Below are 9,201 nucleotides of genomic sequence, written 5' to 3'. Positions count from 1 at the left end.
AAACATTCTAACTACGCATGCTTATGCAGCAGGTTCTCGGTAAGAAAGCGTAACGGTCGTACATACAAACAAGCAGAATAATAGCATAGATTATATCATTATAAACTCCAAAGCAGTGGGGGACAATTTTAACAAAACAGAATTCGTAACTAAATATACAATGCAGCAATGTAGTATGACGTCTATGGCTTTATCTAAGAAAATGGGTCCAGCTCAACCCATTGTTTAGCGGGCCGGGCTGTGTGGTTGAGGGTCCGCAGTTCGTCTCCCGTTACCGCCAAAAAAGATAAAAAAATTGCGCTGCACACATTGAGGCCGTAAGTGACGGTCAAATTTAACTTATCGGTTTGACAAGAAGAGTTGGTGGTGTGTGTGTGTGTTGCTGAGTATCTGCCTTCCCTCTAGGAACGGCTTTGTGCGAAATACGTGCTAAGAAAACACTGAACTAGTGGTTCTAAATACGTGTAATGTTGAAGTTAAGCACAGAGCATCACAATGGGCTATCTGTGCTCTGCACACCACGGGTATCAAAACCCAGATTCTAGCAGACATACCGCTGTGGCATCGGGGGGCAATACGTGTAATAAAATACGTGCTAAGAAAACACTGAACTAGTGGCTATAAATACACAAAAACGTGCCAAGAAAACACTGTACTAGCGGTTATAAATACTGAGCTAGGGGTCTCAGCTCATAACACAGATAGGGTTTTCTGGCTGTGCCATGATAATTAAGCCTCTAAAAGAACTGTTCTAACATGGCCAAGGTACACATTTAACGACCAATGACAGCTCTAGCTCCGTTGAAAAATAATAGATAAATAAATGTTAGTGAGCTTACACATGAAGATCCTCGAGAAGTTTGCCTTGAAATGTTAGGCCTATTTGTTTGGGAATCGTATAGCCGACTTCAGGAACTCACATTTTTATATAGTCCCGAACTAAGTAGGCGTTGTTGCGATTAGTAAACTCAGATACATACCCTCCAACTTGTGATACTACAGATAAAGACATTTATAGAACAGAGAAACAAAGAACTGATGATATGTTAAAAATAATAATGTGTAATTCGCGTTGTTGTAAAACATGTTGTTAGCGTAGGTTTGTGGAGCATTTTTTGTCACGAATAAAGAAGTGAGGACATTTCCTTGTCGTGGGGACATCCAGCCTTGCTAAGCGAGAACATTTCCTGGTCGTGGAGCATCAAGCCTTGCTAAGTGAGAACATTTCCTGGTCGTGAGGACATCCAGCCTTGCGAAACGAGAACATTTCCTGGTCGTGGGGCATACAGCCCTGCTAAATGAGAACATTTCCTGGTCGTGGGGCATCCAGCCTTGCTAAGTGAGAACATTTTCTGGTCGTGAGGACATCCAGCTTTTCTAAGTGAGGACATTTCCTGGTCGTAGGGACATTCAGCCTTGCTAAGTGAGAACATTTCCTGGTCGTGGGACATCCAGCCTTGCTAAGTGAGGACATTTCCTGGTCGTAGGGACATTCAGCCTTGCTAAGTGAGGACATTTCCTGGTCGTGAAGACATCCAACCTTGCTTGATATTAGGGTTGACTTAAAGTGAAAGACCAGCTAACGAGAGAAATATAATAATGTCTTAACGTGTATATTTTGTAGTTTAAGTAAGATGTACATCAATATACGTATACTCACTTGGCTACACAGTGACCAGCTGTGACGACATGGCGACGACCAACCAAAGCTCCACCACAACGACTGCCTTTGACGTATATCAACGCCTGAAATAATAATATAACCCATATCATATATTACAAGTTTTATGACCAATATGTTTTTTGTTTTCTGCCTCAAATACAACGACTGCCTCTGACGTATATCAACGCCTAGAATAGTAGCATAACCCATATATACACATATTTCAAGTTTTATGAATATGTTTTCTCTGCCTCAAATGATTCTAAAAATAATATTATAAACCAAGAATAATTTGGGAAATATAACCATTATTAGAATATTTACTAATCTTTAGGTTTACACATTGCTCGATTATATTAAACAACCAAGGCGTAAAAAAAGAATAAACAGAAAGTTTTCGCTAGGTTTACCACAGTATTATTTTGATTTGCGAAAAGTTGGTTTACATTTGTAGTTTTATCTTTTGCTTAATCTCAACTTTACAGATGTTGCTATGCTTACTAAAATCGCTTACAAAGTACAGCTTGCTTTTACATAATCGAAATAAAAGAACCTCAGCGTGATTTTACTCGATTGACTCTATCTTACAATATAGTTGCCCCCCAGTAGCACAGCGGTATGTCTGCGGACTTACAACGCTAGAATCCGGGTTTCGATACCCGTGGTGGGCAGAGCACAGATAGCCCTTTGTGTAGCTTTGTGCTTAATTACAAATAATAATAATAATAATAACAATATAGTTAAACAGTAATTGCTTCTCGGTGGCAAGTCTGGGTGCTTATAACGCTAGAATTCAGGGTTAGATCCAAGCGGCGGTCATAGCACGGAGAACTCGTGGGGTAGATTTGCGCAAGAAAACAAAACGAAAAAAGTAATTCCCTCCAAAGTAGAATGTGAGTATTATCTGTTGAGAACTTTGATAGGCTTATTGTGGAACCAACCAATACCTTTATATTTATTTATTTATATTTGTTCTTGTGGTGCATTAAACTAGACATCGCCGTTTGAATTCGCCTCATTATTAACTACCAAGATATTTGTTTCGTCTAGAGATATTGTTAGCCAACTATTGGATAAAATGAAAAGGGAATATTTTCTATTACCTGTATACGAATGTGATTTGAGAAAAAAACTCTGTCATCTATTTTATTTAAAAGTAAGTATCTCCAGGTTCATTAAAAGTGGTGTAGGAAGGAGTTGCAAAGTGGGGGTACTTGGCTAGACATGCAGATTTTACGATAAAAGTAAGTATCTCCAGGTTCATTAAAAGTGGTGTAGGAAGGAGTTGCAAAGTGGGGGTACTTGGCTAGACATGCAGATTTTACAAAGAGAGAGATTGAAAGTATAAGAAGCTACTAAAAACAGTTCAATCTAGGGGAGCCTGGGGGCATTGACCCACAGAAAATTAATATAATAATATAACTTAGAGTTGCTATACAAATCAAATATGTAAAAGTGGAGGTACTACAGTATCCCCGGTTTCGACGCCTCTGATTAAAACGGATTCAGGTCGGTAACTGACTGCAAGTAGCATATAAAAGGGTTCGAGTTTAATCATTTTTTGAAGGAAATTTATATTCAAAATAGATATAAAAGTTTGCCTATTTTTGTACTATTACTATCCATCTGTAAAACCGTGGCCAGGTGGTTAGGGTGCTCGACTCGCAATCTGCGGGTTCGAATCCCCGTCTCACCAAACATGCTCGTCCTTTCAGCCGTAAGGGCGTTATAATGTGACGGTCAGATAGCCCTCGTGTAGCTTTGCGTGACGTTCCAAACAAATCAGACCTCTGTGAAACCTTATATAGCCCGCTGTAGGAAGTTTCATTGTAAATAACTTTTCTAAGATTCTTGTTTGTTTTAAAATCCTTCCAAAATATGACCACAAACGTTATAAATAGTTTTATGAACATCACTATACATGTTTAGAAGGGTTTTTTCACTCTCACCTGCCAGGGAAATTGTCCAAATGAAGCATCGTTTCCACCTACGATACGACTTATTTTCGCTCCACTTCGACCACAGTCTGAAACAGTCAATATACAGCATGGAGTTGACCAAAGAATTTTGTAAATTGGACAGTCGATATAATTCGTCTGAAAGCAGCTTGAACAATGCTTCTAAAAATATTGTGAAAAACTGCTCGAGTGAGGCATCGATGCCACAGTTTCTGCTTTACTTAACAACTTCACTTACTTACTCAGTCTCTGAAAATGGCTACTCCAACAACTTCACTTAATCATTCTTTGAAAATTACTACACCAACAACTTCACTTACTTAATCATTCTTTGAAAATGGCTACATTAACACCTTCACTAACTTACTCATTCTCTGAAAACGACTACACCAATAATTTCACTTACTTACTCAGTCTCTGAAAATGGCTACTCCAACAACTTCACTTACTTATTCTCTGAAAATTACTACACCAAAAACTTCATTTACTTAATCATTCTTTGAAAATGGCCACATTAACACCTTCACTAACTTACTCATTCTCTGAAAACGACTACACCAACAACTTCACTTACTTACTCATTCTCTGAAAATGACTACACCAATAATTTCACTTACTTACTCATTCTCTGAAAATGACTACACCAACAACTTCACTTACTTACTCATTCTCTGAAAATGACTACACCAATAATTTCACTTACTTACTCATTCTCTGAAAACGACTACACCAATAATTTCTCTTACTTACTCATACTCTGAAAATGACTACACCATCATTACCAGTCCAGTAGAAGTAAAAATGGCGGTAATCTAAAGTTGGCAGATGTGTGTATACATCTATAATCAATGACAATAAAAAACACTATTTGTGGAAATATAGATTTTTATAATTTTATTTTGGGCTCATTTGTGTCTCTGGAGTTCCCTTGAAAAAAAGGACAGAATGGGATCAGAACTTTTCAAATAATTTTAAGAAAGTGTAATATCGCACAGAAATGAAAAAAAAAATGAAGAATGATAAATACTTTGAAAATGAACGTAAGTCATATCTTCTACCATTAATATAAACTTATCTCTTGGTATTAAGAAAATCAGTAAAACTGTTTATATCTTTGTATAAACGATTACAAAACAAAACTTACATGGGTCATTATGAACTGGTCCATAGTATCCTGGATTAATCCTTTCGTCAGCAGAATGGATACAACACGTGAACAACGGACCACAAGATACCCCCAACTGACCGCCAGACATAATACAGTACAGCGTAAGTTCACATCGACTTCCCCCAACACATCCGTCCGGAGAAAAAATACTTGGTCTGATCGAAAGGGGGCTCCGATATAGCCCTACTAAGTCCTGGATAAATCCTCTTTTACTGAATTGTTGTGTTGCTGAGAAAATAAATCCTCTTTTACTGAACTGTTGTGTTGCTGAGAAAATATACCTTATATATATGTCCAGCAAAATCGAATACATTTAAACATGTTAAACAAACAAACAAAAAGGATAACCGAGTTAGTTTTACACGGATCAGATAAAAAGCTTCAACAGTTGTTTCTGGTTTGTATATTTGTTTGAAGTTAATCACAAAGTTGCACAATGGGCTATCTGTGCTCTGCCCACCACGGGTATCAAAACCCGGTTTCTAGCGTTCTGAGTCCGCAGACATTCCGCTGTGCCACTGGGGGGGGGCAAGTAGTATCCATTGAGGAGGATTTAAAATGGAGGATTTAAAGTTTCCTTTATCACGGTTTCAATACCCGTAGCAGGCAAAGCACAGATAGCTCATTGTGTAGCTTTGGGCTTAATTACAAACAAACAAACAGATACTACTTATACACGACCTTTAAGGATTTACTAGAATTTATCCTAGATGACCTTTGAACTCTCAGCCTAAAACACTTTCAGTATTATGCCACGTACTACATACGTTCAACCAAGTTAGAGTATTTTATTTACATCAGATTCTCCCTTCCTTATCACCCATCTCCTTCGACACGAGCCCTTCGGTGGCTCAGCGTTAAAATAAAGGTTCGATACCCGAGATGGCACAACGAAGATATCCTATTATGTAGCACGTAACAACAAATAGTCATAACTTTGACAGAATGCCTTCCGGTGGGTCAGCGGTAAGTTTATGTAACTACAACGCTAAAGTTCGATTTTTCCTCTGTGGACAGAGGGCAGATAACCTGTGTAGATTTGCAATAAGAAAACAACAGTAACAGTTTGACAGGCTACCTTATGGTGTGGGTAAATTCCGTACTATTGAATGTTATGGGTTAGAATCCCCCCGCACCTCACTCAGAAACAATTGTTAAATTTTAATAAAAGCCTCTAACTCATATCCCCTTCTATTCAAAGATACATTTTTGTTGTTGTACTTTAACCAGCTTGCATACAGCAATCCCCCCCCCTCGCACAAAAAAATTACCTCTGAAAGAACTCAGGTTACCAGGTTATTTTTTGTTGTTTTTCTTTAACCATCTTGCATACAGCAACCCCCCCCCCACACACACAAAAAAATTACCTCTGAAAGAACTCAGGTTACCAGGTTATTTTTTGTTGTTTTTCTTTAACCATCTTGCATACAGTGTATTAAGTAATTTAATTTGCTTACGTTAGACGCCATTTTTTTTACAACGCTAATATCCGGGTTTCGATACCCGTGGTGGGCAGAGTACAGATAGCCAATTGTGCTTAACTTCAAACAAACAAACATACGCCTTTTTTGATACGGTTAACTTTCAAAATAATAAAAGAAAATATTATGATACATCTTAGTGGTTAATAAAATAATGAAAAATAACAGGTAACAAACTTACAAAACTTACAATTACGTTCAATATTTTTGCATTTGAAAATATATATATATATATATAAATATCTTATGCATTCTAATTTGTAAAAAAAAAAAATTACGTTTTCAAATTAAACCCATCTATCTTTGGTAATAAAGTTCTACTTACATTTTGGGTACGAATTAATCTGATAGATAGGTCGACTGCGGAGAGTAGAAACGTACTGGGTATGAAACAAACCCATCAGGAGGAGCCACAATACTTCTGAAGACATTCTGTTACCGTGTCATGTGCCTTTTGTTTTTGGTCTAATTGGGTCTGATTTCTCTTCAGTATGTTTTGATATACGTTGGTAAGAGCTCCTGCGCAGAAAGACATAATCATAGTTTGAATTTTCAACGTCTGAAAGTTTTGGTTATTGTTGATAAATTACAAGAAACCATCCCTACTCCATTTATATATAAAGATCAGTTATATCCATATGTTTAGCCTGCTTAACAAGTTTGTTTCTCAACAAGGTAACGAATAATAAGAATAAAGGTAAATATATTTATCTTTCATATTTTCTACTGACCTCCTTACCTTTTGTGTACCATTGTCTTCCTTACCTTTTGTGTACCATTGTCTTTCTTACCTTTTGTGTACCATTGTCTTCCTTACCTTTTGTGTACCATTGTCTTTCTTACCTTTTGTTTACCATTGTCTTCCTTACCTTTTGTGTACCATTGTCTTCCTTACCTTTTGTGTACCATTGTCTTTCTTACCTTTTGTGTACCATTGTCTTCCTTACCTTTTGTGTACCAATGTCTTTCTTACCTTTTGTGTACCATTGTCTTCCTTACCTTTTGTGTACCATTGTCTTCCTTACCTTTTGTGTACCATTGTCTTCCTTACATTTTGCCCCCTAGTGGCACAGCGGTATGTCTGCGGACTTACAATGCTAAAAACCGGGTTTCGATACCCGCGGTGGGCAGAGCACAGATAGCCTATTATGCAGCTTTGTGTTAACTTCAAACAAACAAACAAAACGTTACCTTTTTTTTTGTACCATCTTCGTACATTTTTAATTCTTTTTATTTTACAAACAAGACCGAAGACAGGTTGATATAATCACAAAAATTCATAAAGTTATCAAACATTAAATATCTTCATAAACGAAGACAAACTATGGAAGATTACAGAAATACGTTTCCCGGGCGTGGCCTTGTATTTCGGGTGCTGGACTGTGGATTTTGAAGTTCTATGGCTCGCATCCCATTGTTGCAAAAAGTTACGATCTGACATGGGAGTCATAGGTGCGTTATAAGAGTAGCAGTCATCCCACTATTCTGTTAAAGTAGCCCAAGAGTTGTCGATGGGTGTTACTGACTAGCTGTCTTTCTCTACAAGTTCAAAATTAATTACAGACCAATGTGTAGCTTTACGAAGCAAACCGAAGTGAAACCTTCCCATTAACTTACAACCATCTTTAATTAAATGGTGATATATATATCATTTTACTTAGAAAGTGTTCTAGAAGATGGCGATATATATATATCATTTTACTTAGAAAGTGTTCTAGAAGACGGCGATATATATATATTATTCATCTTAGAAAGTGTGTTAGAATATGGCGATATATATATCATTTTACTTAGAAAGTGTTCTAGAAGATGGCGATATATATATATTAGTCTACTTAGAAAGTGTTATAGAATATGGCGATATATATCATTTTACTTAGAAAGTGTTCTAGAAGATGGCGATATATATATATTATTTTACTTACAAAGAGTTCTAGAAGATGGCGATATATATATATATATTATTTTACTTACAAAGTGTTGTAGAAGATGGCGATATATATATATATTATTTTACTTTGAAAGTGTGTTAGAATATGGTGATATATATATTATTTTACTTAGAAAGTGTTTTAAAAGATGGTGTTACGTGTCAAGACAGATTCGGAACACGAGGTTGCGGTGACGTGCAATGTTTACCATAGTGTTACATGATATTTGAATATTATTTCAAAGAATTTTTGGATAGACTGTTCAGTGTTTGCGTTTATATATCCTGCTTAAACATACGTACATATATAAAGATAAAACATCACGTTAACACACCTGCAGGAAAGAGAGCGTAACAATGGCGCCATTTCAACAAGATCTCTGGGGGTGGGGCCAAAGTTCAACCCCAATTTCTACGAAATATATGAACTGTTGATGACGTATCACGTTTCGTAGTTCATAGATCAACTGTAATAACTACGTAAGAGCCAGTGGTTTATGAAAAACAAAACAACAACAACAAAAAAAAAGAAACATGGATTAGTAAATTCCCATAAACATAGCTCATTAATTAACCAGACGTTTTACATTTCTCAAACAACAAAATTTAAGGCGTGTATGGGTAAATGTACCCCTCTCCCCAATTGGCGCCACTGGGGCGTAACATAACACCATCTCAATAGCACTGATGACTCAATAATTTTAAACAATCAGAACCATAACACACAACTTCATTGACCAACAATTAAATAACAGAGCTAAATTATAATTCGGCACAAAACATCATATTTGACCCAAAATGAACGAAGAAATAAGGGACGAAATTCAACATCTTTTAACAATAATTTAAACTTCTTTATAAAGATATCATTAAAGTGATGTTGAGAACATCTCAATGCACCTAATGATGTATAACTTTAGACAACTAAGCCATAACCAAAACTTCCTTGCACACAAGAGACAAACCAATAAAACTAGAGTACAAATTATAATAATGTAATA

The 9,201-nt window shown here is 36.5% G+C and overlaps 1 pseudogene; it reads right to left on the bottom strand.

Moving 5' to 3' along the window:
• Positions 1 to 1,660: 1,660 nt before the first annotated feature.
• LOC106471925 overlaps positions 1,661 to 9,201 on the bottom strand; it is a 69,672-nt pseudogene continuing 62,131 nt past the window's right edge.

Source organism: Limulus polyphemus, unplaced genomic scaffold (genome assembly GCF_000517525.1).
Source record: "Limulus polyphemus unplaced genomic scaffold, Limulus_polyphemus-2.1.2 Scaffold4967, whole genome shotgun sequence".
Lineage (NCBI taxonomy): Eukaryota > Metazoa > Arthropoda > Merostomata > Xiphosura > Limulidae > Limulus > Limulus polyphemus.
The sequence above is the reverse complement of the archived record's forward strand: the minus strand, read 5'-3'. Positions and strand labels throughout refer to the sequence as shown.